Genomic DNA, 22,497 nt, shown 5'->3' with positions numbered 1-22,497 from the left:
GTAGTGCTGCAGCCTACCTCGAAATTACAAGGTACTGAGTTTGATCCCCAGTACTAACCAACCAACAAACAAAAAATAGATTATTTCCAGAAGTCCATTGTTTTTTTTTTTTGTACAGGGGATTGAACTCAGGTCCTTGCGCAGAAGTCCACTGTTTATAATAGATTATTTGGAACAGTCTAAGGAGAGGATCCCCCATACTTACACATTGCAATTTGTGTCTCCTCCAGCCACACAAACGAATGAACACAAAACACTAAGTAAGACACTAACACCAAAACGGTGAGACAGCCCAGGGTATGCTTGACAGGGTACGCCCATTGCTTCCTAATCATCTCAGAAGCTTTGAGGCTTGAACAGATACCTACTCCTTGTGAAGCCAGGCTTGCCACAACCTAAATAAATACAGCCTGAGATGCTGATTTACCCTCCAGGCCAGAGGCCGAAACACAGCACACCAGTCTCATGGCCAAGGGTGGGTCGTGCAGCTGGGGCCTGGTGAAGCCTAGGAGCTCAGGGGGCTGCATGAGGGCTCAGGCTGAGTATGAACCAATGACTTTCTGGGATCTGGGGCACAAGGCTTTGTTTTTTGGCCACAGATATTTCCTTTGAGCCAGACATACCCTCCCGGTCTCCCTGGCTTCCTTTTCCTCCCACTCTGATACCTGTAAACCCGTGTTGTTTTCAGGGGTCCTCTGAGAATCTGGCTCAGTCTTCCCCTGCCAGTTGTGTTTGACCCAGTAGAATATGAGAGAAATATTAAAAGCAGATTGTATGGCAGCAAAATAGCCACACCATTTCTTTTTCTTTCTTTTTTTTTTTCTGTACCGGGATTGAACTCGGGACCTTGTGCTTGCGAGGTAGGCGGTGGAACCACTGAGCTAAATCCTGGCCCTCACACCATTTCTTAAAAAGGACAACTCTAAAAATAAAAATAAAAATCAAGGAGATTGCTTCACTTAAAATAACTTTTATGGTAAAGTATATTTTGAATTTGTTTTAAATTTAATATTTTCTACTACCCCAAATAGTCATTAGCAAGCATTCGGGATGGAAGGGAGAAAACACTTGTTGATGATGTCCTCTTCGTTTTCTAAATCCTGCCGCTCATCACAAGTGCCATCAGGTGCATCATCTCATGTCATCCTCACAAGGGACCTTCCATACGGGCAGGCAGTGTCATTATCCCAGTTTCGGAGAAACTTGAGAGGTTGTGACCTTGCTAAAGTCCAAAGCTGATTAGGTATGATCAGAGATTCGAATTCAGATTTCCTTTTTGCCAAATCCCCTGTTTTCCCTAGTGTAGGATTCTGCTGAAGTACACCATCATACAGAAGGCTACCTTTCTTCTGGTTGTTTACTGAAATTCCTCACACCCCAGAGAAGTTAAAGGCTTGTGCACTTCCAGTTTGCAGGACACTGACCCCGCTGAATATGGAGGTCTATAGCTTTCAGCCGCAGGGCCTTGGAGGAACGTCACTCAGAGAGACTAAGCCAGGAACTTAGGTAATGGAAATGCACTATGTGATTCCATTCTATGAGTCACTTAAAGGTGAGTAACCATAGTTATCTTCTTCCTTTGTAATCTTCTTTACCTTGTGGTATTTCCTGATCCGACATACTTAGGTGTTGTTATACCTATCAGCTGGGACAGTGACTAATTCCTTTGAGCTAGTCTGTCTGTCTGCTGTTGTTATTTGTGATGCAGAATCATCTCTCTGTAAATTTCATCCAAAAAACCAATTATTATTATTATTACTTTTATAGATGTAACTTAATACACTGTTGGAATGTAGTTAATGTCCAGTAAGTGTTGGTTATAATAATTAAAAATCAAGATTTGTCCAGGTACCTGATGAGTGGGTGTTTTTTAAAGCACTATAGTTATTCTATAACTTGGGAAATTTGTGAATGTTTTTCAAAAATGGCCTCAACAAGAAACCCAAGGTGAAGGTAGCAAAAGAAATGGTTTACCTTAACATCTTCTTGTTTATTGTTTTCACTTACTGGATTCTTCAGTGAAAAAGGCAGATGAGGAAGTCCCAAAATTACCATTTGCTTTAGAACTAATCATGAGTTTGGAATAATGATGTGAATAAACTTAATTGCCTGGAAGATCTTTGAGAGCCTCTTGGTCAGCATCTCCTCCTCCTCTTTCTCCTCTTCCTCTTCCTCCTCTTCCTCCTCCTCCTCCTCCTCCTTCTCCCCCTTTCTCTTTCTTATTCTTCTTCCTTTGTGGTACTGGGGATTAAACACAGGTCCTTCACATGAAGCTACATTCCTAGTCCTTTTTATATTTTTATTTTGAGAAAGGGTCTCACTAAGTCACTGGTTGGCCAGGTTGGGCTCAAACTTGGAATCCATCGGTGTCAAGTCCCAGACTGCTGGAGTTACAGACATGTGCCACCACATCTGGCTGAGTATCTGATTCTTATGAGCAGGTAAGTATGGAGCGCCCACTGAGCTGTCTCCTACCCATCTCCACATGTTCATGCCATTTGTGATTGCAACTCGATTTCCTTCATCCTGAAACTACCCACAGATCCCCAGGGCTATGTCCCCTTTATCAAAACAGACTGTCTTTGCCCAGAAGGAAGCTGGCCAGCTGGATTTAAGGACAGGGTGGTGGGAGAGGTTTCCCCAAGGTGCAAAAAATAAGGAGTTGTGTTGTCTGTAGACATGTTTAAAACAATAATAAAGGGAATAATAAAGGGATTAAAGTTGGTTTGTTTTTTATTTTCCATGCTGACTATCCAAAACAAGGTTAGTGATTAAATGCTTCCCAAAACAAATAAGTAAACAACTTTATTAGGCCTAAGTTCTAAATAACTATCATAAACTATATGTAAATGATAAGTGAGCACATTTATTATTGTTGTTGTTATTATTATTAATTTTATTTTATTTTTTTGGCACCAGGGATCAAACTTAGGACCTTGTGCTTGCCAGGCAGGCACAGTGTCTCTAAGCTAAATCCCCTGCCCAATTGTTCTTTTTTGTGTGTTTTGTGTTTTGTTTTTTGAGACAGGATCTCACTATGTAGTTGAGACTGACCTGGAACTCACTCACTATGTAGCCCAGGCTGGTCTCTATCCTCCTGCTTCAGCCTCCCCAGTGCTGGGATTACAGGCGTGAGACACCTCGCCCAGCTCCTATTATTCTTTGACACACATCTCACAGGTTGTATTCTGAGGACCCCTACTCAGACGTGGCTCTTCTACCAGTGAACCCACATTTGTAGTGACTGTGGGTCACTCACTCCCCACTCATTCAGGGGCAAGTTCATGTCTGCCTCAATGGTACCATAGATCTCTGCATTTAAACAGTGGGTTCAAAATAAAATCAATAGCATCTGTTAGTACATAGTGAGAAGCTTGACCAGTCAGAGTTTTTAATGTATGTTTAAAATTTGAAATAATAAAAGAGTGTGAACTGAGAGATTTATTCCCGTAATAGAACAATATGAAGGTATGATTATTTTCCTTTTTTAAAAAAATTGTGAATGTAAATTAGAAAGCATGAAGGCATTCATGTTTTTGCCTTTTATATACTTTAATGTGTATTTTATTATTGATGATTACTATTTATTGACATGGTTCAGTAAAAGACTGTTCAATAAAAGAAAATTCTCACTGTGCTTCTCTTTTGGCCATTATTGTTAGGTTTACTTCATGATTATTGCTTTTGTCCTATCCAGAGAAAGGTATTAAAAAATAATTCCCTTGAGGAGTCAAGTACTCTGGATCCAGTGCTGAGTCTGTCACCTTGAACACAGGGCTTCGACTGCAGGCCATCACCCTGTCCCCACAGTCAATCACAAGCCCTTCTTCCCCCTGCTAGGCTCATGGTGAGGCCTGTGTGTTAGACACCTTTCTAGTGCCGTAACAAAATATCCTAGATAGTCGACTTACAAGAGAAGAGTTTTAGTTTGGCCCACAGTTTTGGCAATTCCAGTCCATAGTTGATTGAACTTCTTGCTTCCTGTCTGTGGTGAGGCAGCACACTGTGGTCAGAGTGTTTGGAGGAGCAAAACATGGGGGAGTTGAAGGGAGGGCAAGGGAATGGGGAAAAAAATAAGAACCAAAATAGATTATGTAAAGGTGCAAATTTCCAATGATGAATGTCATTATATTGTATACCTAAAATGTACCAATCAAATTAATTTAAAAAAACGACATTGTCTACAGAGGAATAGAAAAACAAAAACCAAAATAAAACAACCCCCACCCCCGCCAAACCTAATGGCAGGGAAGCCAGGGGAAAAAACATTTAAACAAAAGAGGAAGAGGGGAGGGACAGGGCCGTACTCTCCCCTTAAAACCACGGCCCATTGACCTAAGGGCCTTCTTGTGGACCAAGGCTAACACACAGGCTTTTGGGGAAACAGCCACCATCCGAACTATAGCACTCCAATGGCAAATGACAGAATAACGAGAGAAAAGCATACAGATTCATTTGATTTAAATTTTTAGTGACACAGATTTCAAAAATGAAGACCTGAAGAAATGGTCTTTGTGTGTATTTTTATAACAAATTTCATGAAGAAATGGATAGTGTGATTGAACAAAAGTGTATAATGTAATGGTGATGAACTAGGGGGAACTTAAAGAGTGATCAATGTTGGCAAAATGGGCCTCTGCTAAACAGGGCTCTCTGATCATCCATGACTGAATGACTCTCTTTTAACTCTCTTTTGCCAATACTGGATTCAGGACAACCTAGTTATGAGGAGAACCCCATGTGGCCTAGTCTCAAGATGGTTTAAAGAAAATGTTGTGCATTAGAAACATATAACTAATATCAATGTTGTTTTTAATTAAAGCCACAATAGCAGAGAACGAAACATATTCTTAATTTATATCAAATTATCTTCACAATTTTGTCTTTCAATTTCAGCCACTCTCAGAATGCTCATTACAGAAAGGAGCAGTGTTGCTTTATTTCTTTCCTGCACTCTTAATTTTTAGTCAATAAACAATCTCAATCCCGAATAGAAAAAGCTTTCCCACCAGTTGGTCTAGCCCCTTTCTTCTCTTGTTTCTTGTTTCTTCCATTCCTTCTGCTCTCCAGTTCTCTGTCCATGTTCTTGATGTGGATCACAGAGACCAGAGCTCGATGACCAAAGATGGCCCCTCCTCCTCCTCCTCCTTTTTGTCTTCTTTTTCTTCCTGATTTTTAGAGATAGGGTCTTTCTATGTTGCCCAGGCTGGTCTTGAACTTCTAGACCAAGAGATCCTCTACCTGAGCATCCCAAGTAGCTGGGACTATACATGTGTGCCACTTACATCTTGGGACAGTGCTATGGAGACAATATATTCACTTTTTGCCATTTGGTATTTCTAGTGTAGTAAAGGGAGGGCCTTGAATGTATGAATATGTAGCAGTGAGCAGAAACCATCAAAAGATAATGTTTGCAATGGGCAGTCCATGAAGCCTTCATAAGTCACTTGATTCAGGTCTAACTCAGCCCCAGGTCATTCCCATTTAATGGCGTCTCAGAGGCTGGGGCAGAGCTGTTCTCTGGTCTCAATGCAGTCATTGTGCTCACTATCCGTGACCAATGGCCCCACTGCTCCACGGTGAAGTGCTGGCTGCTGAGCTGTGTCAAATCTCCTTCCTATTCCTTTTCTGAATGTAAGCTCAGGTATTGCACTGTGGTGGTGGGGGAGAAGTTCGGGAGAGGAAAGGGCATTTTAAAATGTGAAATTACTCTTGGGTATTGCTTGTTTTTTGCCCCAGGGGACCAGAAAAACAAGCTTAACCAGTGTTAAACTCTAAGAAGTGTGTGAAGCTGCATGTTAATTCTCAGACTGGGTGTAATAAATTGTCCAGAACAGGGCATTTCCAGGTCGTTGTGGATTCTTAAGGAAAATGGCATGTTATAGTCTCCTGTTTATTCTGACCAGAGTACTTTTCAAACATACTTAGTAAATGTGCAAGTGCACTTTCCACAAAGGCAGTCTTTCCAAGAGGGTGTCCAGTGTCATGTGTGGAGATGTTTAATCTGAGTGGCTGCAGTGGTATTTTGATCAGTGAACTCTCTCCCTCCCATGCACCCTTTTCTTTAATTTCACAGATGAGTTTACTAGTTCACTTCCTGGTGCATATCCACTCTGTCAAATGCAGTTTCCAGTGACTGGCATTTTGTCTTGATCAAAGCAAATGAGGATTTTATGTTTGCTATGTTTTCTGGTTGAATGTGTGTGTGTGTGTGTGTGTGTGTGTGTGTGTGTGTGTTGGGGGTTTTAGGAACTAACTTCAAGCAAGCCCGGTACACAGTGTTTTTCTTAATCGGGGACCAGGAACTGAACTGTGTGGGTAGGTGGGGGGTGGTCTTAAGAAGTTCTGGTGTAGGAATCATTAAAGGAATATGAATTTAGAATATAAAGCCCAAGGCAATGGATACAACTTGCTCCAGAGCTAGTGTGTTCTTTCTGAAGGCATAGCATTACCAAGTCACTTACTTCCATAAAAAATCGGATGCAGAGGTGATTTTCCAGGAATCTCTCTCCTTTTATTTTCTTTGCAGTCAGTGACCTGCAAGCCCCTTTGTAATCCCTGGCTTGGAGGGACCCAGGGGCTGTGGTTGTGTGATTTTCCTCCTCTCAAGCAAGCCAGGTCAATAACCTTTTATTTCTGACCTTTTAACCAGCTCTAGTGGGCCATGAAAATCTGAATGCCATTTCTTTCAGATTCCTGGGAAGCTCCCAGTGTCTTGAATCGATTTCTCTGGGGGAAGTTTTGCTTTCATGACTTCAGGTCATTGATCCTGCCCGAACAGCATCAAGTTATTTACATCGGTGGTGGTTTCTCTGGGAAAAGAGAGGTGTCTGTTGACAGGCGCGATGGGTGATGTCACCAGATGTTGGAGTCCTCTCCAAAGGCAGGAAGTCCTCATTCTTTGCTAAGAGGGATATGGATTGTTATTTTGGTGGGAAACTTTGAAAGACTAATCAATAAGGTCAGTTTCTACTTACTCAGATTTATTGGAGTTTTTAATCCAGGGATAAATCCAGGCAGTGTCCATTTTTTGAGGTGCTTCTGAGGCCCATGTGTTTGGGCTTGGAAGTGAATCAGACTGAAACATTATAGGTGATGACAATGGCTTGCTGGAAATATTTGAACTCAACTTGAAGCTTCAAGAAAAGCCGGACCTGCAGAACAGCAGGGACCTGCGTGAGTCTAGGGTGATGATCCGTTCCCCTCTGGGGGCTTTGAAGGTCCTCTCTAACTAAGCAGGTTGTCACTTCCACAGGACTTGGCTAAATGACCAGTGATGTCATATTTATAGGATTATCTTTTTCTTTCTTGCTTTTTAATTTTTATTAGGGCTTATCAATCTTACAAAACATTGGGTTTCAATATGGTATTTGCATATGTGCTTAAGTATTCTTTTATGACTAGGAAATTTACATTAAATCAAATTAATAAATTAATTAATTTTTGGTACCAAGGATCTGTGCTTGCGAGGCAGGCGGTGGAACCACTGAGCTAAACCCCTGGCCCGGAAATTGATATTTTACTTAAGCAATTTCCAAGACCTTGATTGAGAGTCAACTGATACCTAGATTCCAGCTCTGGCCCTGCCAGTATTTAGCTATATAATTTTGATTTAAATTTTATATTATTTTAATTAGTTAATTTAGTGGTACTGGGATTGAACCTAGGGTCTTTGCACTGAGCGACATCCTCTTTTAAGTTTTTTATTTTGAGACAATCTCCCTAAGTTGTTTAGTTGCACAGCTTGGGCTTGATTTTATGATCCTCCTTCAGCCTCCCAGAATGCTGAGATTACAGGTGTGAGCTACCACTTCTGGCAGCTGTCCAATCAAATCTACTCTTGCATAAGTTCTGCATCTGGGCAATGGGAACAGTATTATTTGCTTGCCTATTTTGCAGGGTGGTTATAATGACCACAAACAATGAAAGTGGTTATGGCCATGTATCTCTAGGATTTATTCAAATTTTCTTGACAATGTCTTGAGGAAACAAGCTTCAAAAGCATACTGCTTACTACATCAGTGATGCTGTACCCTTTTCTGCTCTCTATTTTGGGGAGTGGGGAAATGAAGGTGATCAAAGTTCAATTTAGCCCTTTCAAATTTCAGTGTGAACTTGTTACAGAATACTTCTTTATCATTTTATTTATCAAGAGGGTTATCTTTAAAAACATATGTGATTTCTGTGCCTCCTTTAGGTACAAGTACTTTCAATCATACTTTTCTTGTGCTTCTCAGCAGGATGCTGAGTGAACATTCCCGAGTTTGTGGAAACCTTAGGTGAATTGTTCACTTTCTCTACTGCACAGCTGTCACCCTGCCGTGTGGAAGATGACTTATGATCCTTGCTTCTATTTTCTAAACGTGGGAGAATTGGAAAGTTATTCAGAAAAGGCACTGTTAGTGACAGAGCAGTGATTTGGGTTGATTCACAGCTGGGCGTGGGGAATTAATCTCTCCCTGCATAGTAGATAGGTTCAAATTTAGTAAATGATTTGTGGCTCTCAACAGGTGATGGGTTATCATTAATTTGATCAAACTGTTAAGCTTGATTTCATCAAAATAACATAGGCCTTGGATTCCCTTAAACTTTTGCCTTAGGCTTTTCTCTGTGCCAAACAAAATGGTGGCTTCACTGTTGAAATGGCTGGTAAAATGTGGGGGAACTCACCTGCCATCAGTGATGTGTTGACTAGATGTATTATATTCATCTAATTGAGTTGATTCTATGTTATCATATTTCCTAAAAACTTCTTTGAAGGGTAAACCCATATCAAATATGCCAGGAATGCACAATTTATTCTTGTTGCAAACTATTCAAATAATGCAGGAAAATGAAAACCTTCCTTCTAAATTGTCCTACTCCTTTCTCTCCAGGTAATCAGGGCCATTGCTACTCCCTTTTGCTCTATGGGTATATTTTTAATGAATTGTGTTGTAATTAGTTGTATTTTATTTTTAACATTTTATGCATTTTATTTTTGTTTGGCATATGTATAATACATTTTAACACAGATGGGGTTATATTTGCTTGAAAATTTGCTTTATTGCCTGAATATATTTTATATATCTTTCCAAGTCACTATATGAAGATCTGTATCATTTTAAAGCTACTAGATGAGGGCCGGGGATTTAGCTCAGCAGTTCGGTGGCCTGCCTTGCAAGCGCAAGGACCCGAGTTCAATCCCCGCTACCAAAAAAAAAAAAAGATACTAGATTATATTCTAAAGTATAGTGATTTATTATCATTTACTTGGACTTCTTCTAACTTGTTATCATTAGAAGCAGCCCTACCCTGAATATCCCTGTACATACTACATTTGGAAGCAGAATTTTTGGATAGAAGGTTGTGAATATTATTTTTTAAAACTTAAATTTACCTTTTAACTGTTGCATAAGAATGTAAAAGTTGTACACTTTTATGGGATACCATGTGATGCAGTTTTATTTTTTTAAATGGAGCCAGGGAAAGTGCATTTGATCTTAGCCAAAAGACTGGGGGAAAGGTAGTAATAAATTATATATTGGTGAGGTGTATCTCTTTTGTTAGTGGTAAAAAAAGATTCTGGTTTCTGTTTGTTTTCACAGCCATTTCCTCCAGAGTCCCCTGCAGAACTGTACTTGTATTCATCAGCAGCTCAGGATACATCATTACTCAGAACAGGATTATAATGCATGGGTCTTGGACACTAAACGGTGAAGACACCGAACAGAGATGCCTAGTTGAATAATTCCTTTGGAACAAAAAAACTCCTTTAGGTAAAATTACCTCTGACTTGGAGAAAGCTGTGTTCTCTCTGTTCTGGATTGGTAGAGGTGGCTAAGGACCCAGATCACACACAATCTTTTCTTTGGGTACCGGGAATAGAACTCTAGTCCTTGACCTCATGAGGCAGGTGGTGGAACCACTGAGCTAAATCTCCAACCCCATATATAATCTTCTCAAGAGCAAAGGAGGGTGTGGGTGACAGAGGGCAGGATCACAGTCCTGGGGACTGGGAGCTATGGGGGCTTTACTTAGTGGACAGTGTTCCCTGGTCTCCAGTCCCCAGGGCAAAGCCCAGATTCTCCTGGGTACTTGCCAAGGGTGCATTGTGTCACTGGAATCTGCTTTCAGAAGAAAGGAATCCTGTGCTAGGGTAGGCTCCTTCTCTCTTTATCAACTGTTTAAATTATTTTTACTCTTGATAAGAAAATTTCTGAGCATGTAGAGGGTCAGTAGGACCCATCATTTTATTTTAATTAATTAAAAATACAGTGATTGAGTGAGATAGGGACTCATTCTGTAGTCCAGATCAACCTTGAGCTCCCTCTGTGGCTCAAGCTGGCTTCCAGCTAATATTGGTAATACAATTTGAGGTTTAGGACCACCCCCTTCTACTCACTGGACCTGGACAATGCCTCAGGGCTGAACCCCCTGGCTTTTGTCCCAAAGGAAGAGAGATAAGAAAAATTGGTACCTGCCTTAGAAGATTTCAACATTCTAAACAAGAACCCATGCATGCTAGAATCTCTGGCTTGACTTATGGTGACCTTTCTTCACTTGAATCTTATTGAAGGTTCTTGCATTGGGACTGTGTCTCATATATCCAATTAGAATAGGGTGAATTATGGGAAAGGACATGTGCAGTAGACGCAGCTGATATAACTCAGCTTCCCATCAATCGTGTCATCAACATGCTCTGGAAGAACCATATTATAAATTCTTAAACCCAACACATTAGGCACTGGAGCCATTTTCCTCTGAGTGTGCCATCACCTAAATTAAACCTCATTAAACCTAGCCACTTTTTCCTTATCATTGCATGCCTTATCCAATTTTTTGTTCATTGTACATAAGAAGCTACAAACCCATCTGGGACTCCATCACCCATGGCAACAGAACTCTCAATACACCTGCCCCAGTCTCCTACACAATGGCTGCCTGGGGACCCTTTTAAATAGAGGGATCATTGCATAAAAAGAATTCCAAACCAAGCTGGACAGTGTCTAAGATGAAGATGGCAAAATCAGGACAGTAAATGACAAATATAATCATTATATTAACATACATATTGAACAATATGCCAGGCATGGTGTATTATACTTCATTTAAATCTCCCAGAAACTTTACTACCTATAGGTAACACATCTTGTGCTCAGAAAGGATATTGAACCAGACCAAGTTCACATAGCTGGTAAGTGATGGAACCTGGCTTTGCATCCGGAACAAGGACTTTCAACCATTCTTTTTTTTTTTTGGTACCAGGGATTGAACTCAGGTCCTTGTGCTTGCAAGGCAGGCCACTGAACTGCTGAGCTAAATCCCTGGCCCTCAACCATTCTTATGGTTGTGGTTCCCTGTACTCTTGCCCCTCTTAGAGTTCTGAGAGAGAGAATGTTTTTCCAACCTAGATTGGTGGTCTGTTCCCAACCTCTGACTCTTCTCAGTGTGACAGTCTGGGGTCAACCTAAAGTTCTCTAGGTTGTAAACTCCAGGGAAAGAGAAATTGCCTCTGGTCCAGGTGGCAAATGACTTCCTTTAGAAGAGAAAGGTGATTTCCCAAACTGTGATACCTTGATAAAAATATTCCTCAAGTCCAAGTCTCTTGGCAACAATTTTCCTAACCAAGCAATCTGCTGCTGTTGTTATGATTTTCCTGTTGGGGAACAGAAGAATCAGTCCTGCCTTCTTGGCTGTTATGTTTATCCCGAAGTAATACACTAGAGTTGTGCATTGCTAGCCGATCGCCTGGGATCTTGGCACCAGGTCACAGTGTTCAGAGCAAAGAGAGAAGGGAGAATGAGGTACAGAGGAATGTCCTTTTCTCCCTGACTGGAGACAAAGAGCAGCAGCTCTTAGGACTTTCTGGTGGTGGATGGGCCTGAGGACCATGGGTGATGACCAGTTTGATTATAGGCTGACTTGGTGAGCTTGAGCTTTGGTGTTTCAGGTGTATCCTAATCTACTTCAAACATCCTTTCACTCATTGTTTGGCTCCTTTGGCCTCTTGCTAACTCACAAGGTACCCAAATAATCACACATAAAAATTAAGTTTCTGCAGGGCTCCCTCTCATGAGGATGCCACATTTATACGAGGAGGCTGCAGATGACCGCTGGCAGTGGGCCATTCTAGGGGCCACATCATTCATGTGCGTTTGTAAAATCTTACTCTTCTGCCAGTTTCCTGCCAGAACTGATACACGTCCAAGTGTCAGTTTGACTAAAATAATATATATTTTTTTCCTTTCTGCAAAGAGGTTTTCAGGTGGAGTCAGACCCTTCCTGCCTTCTTGTGCCGCCAGGGAGCTGGGGCAGTAGTGTGAGCTGTGACCCTGAAAGAAGTTTCCCAGTCACTCCTGGACCCTGCACTTGTGCCAGGCCCCGGCACAGGCTTTCAGGGACCACTGGAAGTTTGAACTGGACAAGACACCAGCTGCTTATCCTGTCACATTACACACACACAGACACACACACTTCTCCAAACAGGACTCAAGGCCACATTTGTGCGGATGTTGTTATGTAAGATAAAGCCACTTTGTTTTCCTTTTTTTTAACCTTTATTTATTTATTAACTTTTAGTAGTCTGTGTTTGTGGTGCATAATGGTTACATTCATAGTGGGGAATTGGTACATTTCAATAATACATCTCAGTTCATTTTTATTCTTCGTTCAACTCTTCCCTTTTCTTTTGCCAGCATCAGATTCATTTATTTATCTTATAAGAGCTTATAAAGTTAATTAGCATATACACAGATTAAAAACCAGGCTAATAGGCCAAAAATGTATAAAACAGTGACAATTGTACTAAGTCGGGTACACTTTTAGATACATTGTGCTGGATTGCAGTAACTTTTCCCCCCTCTCTTTTCCCCTATTAGCTGTTCTTTATTTCATACTGTATTTATATATGATGTTTTTCATATGAGAAAAACCATGAGCTATTTCAGCTTGTGTGCCTGGTTTACTTCACTTAGCATTATGGTCTCAAGGTGCATCCATTTTCCTTCAGATGACTCTAAAGTTTATCCTTTATGGCAGAGTATTGCTCCATTGTGTGAAAATACTATGTTTTCTTTATCCATTCATCTGTTGATGGACATATAGGCTGTTTCCAAGATTTAGTTATTATGAGTTGTGCTGCTATAAACATGGGTATGATGTCTTTAACTCTTTTGAGATAATACCTAAATGGGGGATAGCTGGGTCAAATGAAATTTCTCATTTTGGTGTTTTGAGGAATGTCCATACTGAGTTCCATAGTGGTTATATTAGTCTACACTCCCACCAGCAATTCCCTTCAGCCTCAGTAGTGTTTGTTGTAAGTTGATTTCCTGATGGTAGTTATTCTCTCTGAAGCTTCATTTTCCTCCTATTCCTAAGGAAGCCTCTGGGAGCTTGAATCCTGTTAAGTGTGGAGAACATAAACAGGCAGGAATTAATCTTCATTGTGCCACCTGGTAATTGAAAAATTTCCAAGCAAGCCCGGTATGATGGCACATGATTGTAATTCTAGCACTCAGGAGGCTGAGGCAGGAAGATTGCAAGTTGAAGTTTGAGCTCAGCCTGGGTAACAATGAAACTCAGGCAGACAAATGAATAAACAAACAAAAAACTTCTAAGCCAATGCTTTTAAAAGTCATTTACTTTTTTTTCAGAGAAAGAAACTGATTTAATTGCTGATTTAATTCTTTTCTCTTGCCCCCACCCCCATGCCCATATATTGCAAGTTTTGTAACAAGTCCAAAAAGTGGTACACGACCATGTTTAATCTTTTGGGTGCCCATTTCTTTGAGATTCCTTCAAGCTGTAACAATTTCCCATTATGTCATCCTTACCAAGATAAATGAAGGGGAATAACAAGCCTGCAAGGGTTGAGATGTGGGGAGGCAGAGACAGTGTGAGGAGAGCAGACTGGTGGTGTGCAGACTACCTAGGGCTTTGTCTGGGATTTAACAGCCCGTCAGCATGATTTACACTCCTGGGCCTCATTCCCAGCCTTTCAGATCCCCGAGACGTGAAGAATGGAAGGAATGAAAATGTCATTTGTTCCTTACTTCTGTGACTTATAGGTTTTTAAGGAGCGTCTCTTGGACATCAGAGCAAGTTGGCCTTGACAGATGACTTCGCTACTGTATGTGATTTCAAGTCCCACTTGAGGAGGGACAAGCAGAATCTGCTATGGTCTAACTTGTTACATAATTTCTGCCTTCTCCCTTCACTCTTCACCACATACCCAGCCAGCTTGCAGGGAAGTCGGCGCAGTCCTTGCCACACACTTTGAAAATGAAGTGAGCATGGCATCTTCCAAGCTGCCACTTGGACCCATTGCTCAGGAAGAACTTCGCAAGGCGGGGCTCCCTTATCCTTGATATATCCTGAGCTCAGGCCTTTTGGGAGCACATCCTAGGTGACTGGGGTTGCTGCAGTTTTTCTTTTGCATCTGATGGAGACAAATGACCAGCGACCAGTGGGGACACAAAGGGCTTTTAAAACTCTCCTTACCGTTGAGTGGATGGAACCGTGCATTGCACGCTGCTGTCCATGTGCAGAGGATCCTGAGGCTTCTGAAACAGCTTTCTGAGCTCAGGGGATGGAACAGAGGCAAAGGAAAGGAAAATCTCCAAAATGGAACACAATTCTTTCTCTCTTGAAGTTTTTGTGTTAGCTCAAGGCAGGTATTTTCTAGGAAAAATATTGCCATACCTGGCAGATATGGAAGACTGTTATTAGGAAGTCATTTCCTTTCTTTTTCACTCCTTTTCCTCCCTCCTTCCTTTCCCTCTGTTTTTTTCTCTCCATTGCCTTCATCTCCTTTCTCCCCTCCCTCCTTCTCTCTTTGTCAACCCCTTCTCTTTTCTCTCCTCTAGGGGTAGGGAAGTTTTGGACTGTCCTATTATGCTGACTTAATGTTTAGGATTGTGTTTGATTTGTTGGGCGAGATGGGGTGCAATTCATGCCCTATCTGAACAGGGGCAGCAACAGGAGGCTCTCAAGGAGGCTGCCCTGTGCTGCTCCATGTGAGGGGAAACCAGAGGGCAGGAGGAAGGTTTCAGAAAAGCTATTTGAGGCTCTTTTGGGAAGGGACACAAGGGGATTGAGAAATGAGGCACCTAAAGACCTAAGGGTACTGGGCAGAAAAATCTTAGACCCTAAATTGAATGTTTTCTAGGGTACTGTAGATGTAAATTCTGTTTTGGACATCAAATTTGGAACCAGATATTAGCTTTGTTCCTGTTGAGAGTGTGTTACCCCCAGTGCCTGCTGCCTGGTGGTGCTGTGGTAGAATTTTAAGGATTCTCCTGAAACGAATCAGTTGGCTAACATCTGGCAGGCCGTGGGGCATATATGATTAGGAGTAAGGAAAAATGTTGATGTGACTCATTTTTATGGAATGAGAGAGGGTCTTTATTTCATTCCTAGCATCCCCTTAGGAGGCAGACTTCAACATTTAGTGTCTAAGATACACAGTATGTGGCAACAACATATTTAGATTAGTTTCCTGGCCTTAAGAAGATTATTTCTGTATGTTAAAAGCCTGGCGTTCTTAGGGACAAAAGAAGAAAGACCGGTGGTATTTTTGAAACATTTTATGGTGGAAAATCTTAAACACATATATCAAAGTATACTGACCCCCATGCCTCTGTCACCCAGCGTCAGCCATTATCAACAAACAGAAATGGTGCTTGGATTATTCTCCCCTCCTCCCCTCAACAACATTACTTTTGCACACACTCAAGATACCCTGTTATTTCATCTGCAGATACTTCAGTGTGCATCTCTAAGGGGGTATGACTCTCTCTCTGTCCCTCTCTCAAACACATCCAGGATATCATTATCACATCTTAAAAATCCCAACTATTATTATTAATTATTATTATTGTTTTTTTTTTTTGGTACCAGGGATTGAACTCAGGACCTTTCGCTCAGGAGGCAGGTGCCGGAACCACTGAGCTAAATCCCAGGCCCACATCTATTATTTCTTAATGATGTCTTATTCTATTCCGTGAACTTTTTGACTAGACTGGTTTGGGGACTTTCAGGCTAGTGGGTCACTGGGTACCTTGTCAATGCTGCTATTATGTTGTGTATGTAGGTATAATTAGTCCTATGACCTTTGTAGCTCCAGGCACTGCAACTAATGAAAATGCATAGCAAAAGGAAAAAGAACAACAGAGTCCTGACTTAGCCATTTCCCCCAGGCACCACCTTTTCCTCTTAACCCCAGGACCAGTTACTGTTTCACAATTCCCCAAACTACCTCTGTGCCTGTGCTAGCAAACCACTGACAAAGCATGGCACTGTTGAAAGCATTGTGTGTCTCAAAGAAAATCACTTTCTTTTTCTAGGCCTGTCACTTTGGTGGGACCCACTGCATCCTGGAAAATTGTCAGAATAGATGCAGTTGTGTTGTGTTGTGTTGTGAGTCATGAAGACTTGGGGAGGCATCGTTATTTCTTAGACTGAAGGAGAAGATGAGTGAGGACAAGGAGGCCTTTGTTCTGGTATGGAATTACTTTAGCACTGGACAAAATCAAATGGCCAGGATGGATCCTAGAGCCTAGAATGTTCTTCAGTATTTCAGACAGAAGTCGACTCTAAACATGGCTTTACTTTTTGTCTTCATACAAAATGTGAATCGCCGCGAGTATTATTTGAGGTTCACATTGAGTGTTGAACTGCAACAAATCAAGACCTCTTCAGACCATTGTTTTTGGGTTCGTTTGTTTATTTTCTCCAATTTGTAGGCACGGTCACTAACATCTAGCAGAAATAAATTGCAGAAAGTGGCCCAGCAGTTGTTCTTCCTTACAAAGTGTCAGTTTGAAAAGAGGTCCTCAAATCTCTCTCCCTCTCCAGGTGGAGTGAAATGGCTTGGCAGGGTACATCTCTCTCTCTATCCATTAAGAAAATAGCCACACAGTGGCCTTCCTGCTGCAGAGGGGCTGTAAACCTGTGCGGTCAGGTAGAGAGCAGGGAGAGACACAGCTGCTTTGTGTTCCCATGGGGGCCCAGGCTGCTTCTCAGAGGCACCCAACTCTGCTCTTCTCAGGGATTGACTGGCAGGGTGGGATTTGCCCCTTCGCCTTTTGCACCCAAATGTTCTGATTTGGGTTGGATTTCCCTTATCTTTGCTCCATGTATGCCAATATCCAATGCAAACTGATTAAACAAACACAATGGCCTCCTCCCGCTTAACTGTAAGAACTGCAATTAGGAGTGAGAGACCAAGAAGTAAGCAAGACATGGACTTGTGTCTCTAAGGGATTATGAATCTATAGGTAAGAATGAGACCGGGCCACCCATCATAACACATCCAATACAATGTCCTGTTGATTCTGCACCTTCAGCATCACTAGCATCTTCTCTATCTCTCCCTAGCCGTTGTCCCCACTGACCACCTCTGTGTGGGCTTTGCATTTGTCCTTTCCTCTCTAGAGCCCCATGTCCTCCACAGAGCAGGCAGAGCCAGCTTCTCGGATGGAAACAGGGACCAATTACTTCTTGGCATAGAGGTTAAGATAAAAATGCTTACCGGGACTTCAAGGCCCCATCTTTTACTGTTAGCTCCTTTTTTTTGGTCAGCCTCTTCCATCGCCATTCAGAGTCCTGTGACAGCTTTACCATCTTTCTTTTACCTTCCTCACTAGGCTGCCTCTGCCACGGCTCTGCTCGCTGAACTCTTCCCTCCCTTCTGCCTAATTATGTCCTGTGATTCCAAAGCTTCCCAGAGAGCTGCACAGCACCATGATCTCTCCTTTGCCATTTTACATTTATTGAAAGATTACTGATGTGTGTCAGCTTCTGTGTCCATTGTGCAGCAAGCAAAGCATAGCGTGGAGATGGGAACCATGGCTCTTTTATTCACTGTCACATCCGCAGTGTGGTCACTGGTAAATGATTTGCAGAACGAATGAATGGATAAAGGAATATTCTCGTTCAGGGGGAGAATTCTTTCTGGAAAAAGTGGAATGTTAGCCATAGAAATGAAAGAAAAGGGACAGAATAGAGAGATGAGAGAGACACTGTGCAGGCAGAACTGATGTAACTTGGGTTGTGGACAGATACATTTGCTAAGGAAGCCCAGAGGCTGCTGGAAACTGAGAGTTAGTGATCCGAACTTGGCCATTGACAATTCTTATAATGAAAAAGAATGGTGGCCCTGCTGGTGGTATTTCTGATTTGAAGAACCTGTATTCCTTTAAAGATAAGAAGAACTGGGAGATGATTATAGGTTTCTAAAGATGGTAGCTGATTTCCCATATGATGTGGCTACAAGCTAACGGTTTTATGGATAAATACATTTGAATAGCTCCTTTTGCAGCATCACAACATAAACTGTCATCCTGAAGACTCTTTAAGGCTATTGAGCAAACCTATTTGATTTGAAATAACAAAGTCAGGGTGGGGTGGGGAGCTTGGGGAGGAGGATTTCCCCTATTGTCCTATTGGTTACGGTGTCAGTGAATTTCTGAGTAGACATATTAAATAAGACATTGCAAATGTAGGTTTGGAGATGAGTGAATGTGCTAATGAACATGGAGAGGAATTATTATTCAGGCTAGCGTCTGAGGGAAAGGGATTTGTGGAGACATAGTCCTTTGCCCACAGATGAACTATCTTGGAGGAATGTTTCAGTGTGGAGCAGACAGGGAGTTATTTAGGAATAAGAAAGCATCCATTCAGCAGGGAGAGTATCTACTAGTTCCTGTACAATAGTCCTCTCTTTCTTTTGTTTGATATATTATTTGAAATGGCAAAATTGCCCTGGCAGAAGGCTACTTTTCTTAAACTCCCTTATAGTTAGGGCTGGTTAATGAAAAGATGTAGAAGTTAAGTGGGACTTTCTGGAAAGCTCTGTCAAAGAGATCTTTTAGAGAGATACACCAACACTGACATCTGTTATTCACAACAGATAAAATGTAGAAACAGCCCCAGGCTGTGGACAGATAAATAGATAAAATGTAGTACATATACATGGTAGAATATCATTCAGTCTGGAAAAGGAAGAATATTCTAATATCTGCTACAACCTGGGTGAACTTTGAAGCTGTTTTGCTAAGTGAAATAAGCCAATCACAGAAAGACAGCTATTTATTGGGCAGTTCCAGTGATAAGAAGTCTCTACAGAATTCATGTTCATAGAAACAGAAGGTAGAAAGGTGATTGCCAAGGGCTGAGAGTAGAGAGTGAATGTTGAATGTGTACAAAGAAGAGAAAGAAACCCATGTCTCACCTGAATCTCTTCTTCTGGTTCTTAATCATGTATAGCTGGTATCTAGATGTCCCCTTCAAAGCCTCATGTACTTATGGGTGGGGCTTTTCAGAGGTGGCTGGATCTAGGGTGTGTGAATATGGATTAAAGTTGTGTGATAACTAAATTTATTCAGCATAGTTCTGGCTGTGGATAATGAAAGGCCCACCTTGGGTATAGGCTTGTAGCCTGGGATGGATTATAAAAGGGAAGATGGAAGGCAGGCTGCTGCTGCTTGCTGTTTTCTGCCTACTCAGGCATGGACTGCTTCTCCTCTGCCGTGCTGCCCTGCCTTGGAGCCAGCCATCTATGAACTTGAACCTCTACAAACTGTGAGCTAAAATAAACTTTTCCTCCTTTAATTCGTGGCTGTCAGGTATTTTGTCCCAGCAATGAGAAGGTTACTAAGACAATGGCTCAACCTAATCTTAGTGGCTGTAGTCTTTATTTGTTGACTTATTATTTCACCAACAAGTATTGAGTGCCTACCACAAGTGAGGCACTAGGGATGTAAACATGAAGAGACAATTCCTACTTTCTAAAGGAGAGTGTACCCACACTGCCATGGGCGGGGCAGTGATGCTTGGCTGCTTCCTCTTTGGTAAGCTTGGGAATCATACTTTTTACAGAAATCTTTTTAGAAAAAGCCTTTTGTAAAACATTCAACACGTTGATCACCTTTTGGGATGAGACTTTGCAAAGTTCTTGGTTATAACACATGGCTGAGTATTTGTTGCACTGTGTATGACTGAGCTAATTGTATGTTGCTAATGCCGTATATGTATTTATTCAATATCAGCACACCTTTATTGGAGTCCCACTTTGTACATGCAGTAAGCAATGAGGAACAATAGGTCTGATGAAGCCATAGGGATGGATCTTATTGCAAACCACAGGCTTTTAAAACTCCCCATTCAAGACAGAGTCTCCACAGAAGGCAGGCACTGAGATCCCTATTGATATCCACAGACCCCAATGACCTCATCGCCTCTGCCGCTCCCCCCATCCCCCGCCACAGTGTCTCTCAAGGTCCCTGGGTAGTGATGACACTAACAAGTCTCTTTGTCGATCGTTAATTTTAATTTAAAAATGTCTTGGGGTTACATTTCAGCTCAAAATTAGAAGAATGAAACACTGTGACCACAGTGACTGAGGGAAGTGGAGAGAGACACAGAAACAAGCACAGGCCAGTTTGCCTCTGTGGGTCCGCTGAGCCTTAGCTATACCATAAAAGTGTCAGAGGAGGTTTTTCAAGGTTCTCCCTGAGCTGATAGTTTTCTGCTTGAGTTTACCAAGAATTGTGAAATTGCACTTGCATGGATTCCAGGTCAAAGGGTATCCAGCTGGTCATTTACTCATTCATACCTTCATCCATCATATTCCCAGGTGCTACACTGGTCATGAACCTGTAATACAGTTCTTACCTGCAGAAAGGCAGGGCTTGTCTGGGGAGGCCATAAGAATTTTAATAAAGGCAAGAGCACAAAGGAGGAGATGCCCATGGCAAGCAGGGAAAGCTTTCCCGAGGCACTAAAATGGGAGAATAAAGTCTGAGGGAAAGGTGATGAGCTCCAAGTGTGGGTGCAGTGAGAGGATGGGGCAAGGCCAAGGCACAAGAGCCCTTTCAGGTTAAGAATTTCGATCATTTCCTGGTTGGTACAGGGAGTGACTGAAGGTAGATTCTAAAAGCATCTCTTTTCCAAGGGAACTCGGGAAGAAAATAACCAATATTTATGACTCGGTGAAATGTGACAGCAGAGACTGTAAGGGGTTCCAAGAAGTTCCCTGGGCAGCAATCATTCCTCCTGCTCACGACATCACTGCAGCAGAGTTACAGGCTTTCACATGTCATGCCATATAATGTCAAAATGCTCAGTTGTGGTGGGTCCTTCTTGTCACTTGCGCAAAAATGCAGAGAGGTAGGGTTTTGAATGTTGACAGAGCTAGGTCAAATCACAGTACTTTAGCTTAGTTGCTTAACTCCCTCAGTCCCAGTGTATTCATCCATGAAATGAGGATAATATTGGTTACCTTTTATGGGGATCAGATAAAGCAATGCAAGTATAGTAGTTAGAATTTGCTTGTGCAATTATACACTTGTGATTTTTAAAACGGGAGTCTCCTTTCCCACTGGACTGAAAGTCCTGTGAGGGCAATCACTCTGCTTTTGCTCCCTGTATCAGTCAGTGCTGAAAGTCTGGAGATAACATAGTGCCCAGCCACAGTAATAAGTGATGACGATGAGGATGTTTTCTTGGGAAACACACAGCATGATGATGAGCAGCACCCTTGTAGGATTTTTCTCTGAAATTGTTGTTAAAAGGCCCAGAAGTCAGAAGCAATAGCGTGTGCTCTCTGTAGAGACCATATTTCTGGGCTCTGTTCTACCATCCAAGGTGTCTCATGGATGGTAGCAGGGCTCAGCGGCTTCTCAGGTTCCTAGGTTGCCGGTGTTAGTAGGAAGAGAGCCCTGAGGCTAGCTGGTTCATTTCCCATGTTAAATTCAGTTGTCCTTTTTCATCCTTATAGCCTGCTTCTGGATCTTTTGAATGATGGTCTCCATCATGACTTCATTTTCCTTGGGGCCTGTCTCTGCAGTGACTTTCTAGAGTATGGAGTTTAGAAAATTTAGGATGGTATGGTCTAAGTACCCCTGGCATGAAAAAATATCATATGATGAGAACTTCCCCTGTTAGGTCTGGAAGCTATAGACACATTTACATCGGATCATTTCAAAATATGAGTATTTCAGGCCTCATTCTCCTTAGAATATGCAATGCAAAATATCTTCCTTTAGCACAATTCTCTGGTACTTCTTTCTGAATAGAGAAGAAAGGAATCTTTCCCAATTTTCTTTCCTCCAAGATTGAACCCTCACTGGATATTTTTCTGGAACAATTCGAGATCATGGTGTTTGAGAAAGAGAGGCTTTAGGGTCGGATAGATCTCAGCTCAAATTTGGACCTGTACTTCACTATAAAAATATGGTGTCTTATGTTTTTAATCTATAAAAAGAGAATAAAGGTATTATCTATTTTCAAGGATTCTTGTGAATGTCTGAAAATGGAGAACGTTTTTTATAAATTTTCCATAGAGAGACTAGTATATAGTTCATAAAAGGGTGATCAAAATATACAGTAAATATATAAATAAAAATTATTTTGGTAAAAGAAACATTGCCAGTAATCTTCCTCACCCCCTTCCCTGCCCCCGGCTTGGAACTCATTTGTGCCATTGTTCTTACCACTTTCTGAAACAGTTCT

Source organism: Fukomys damarensis, unplaced genomic scaffold (assembly GCF_012274545.1).
Source record: "Fukomys damarensis isolate Sample0158 unplaced genomic scaffold, DMR_v1.0_HiC HiC_scaffold_1, whole genome shotgun sequence".
Taxonomy (NCBI): Eukaryota; Metazoa; Chordata; class Mammalia; order Rodentia; family Bathyergidae; genus Fukomys; species Fukomys damarensis.
Note: the sequence above shows the minus strand (reverse complement) of the source record.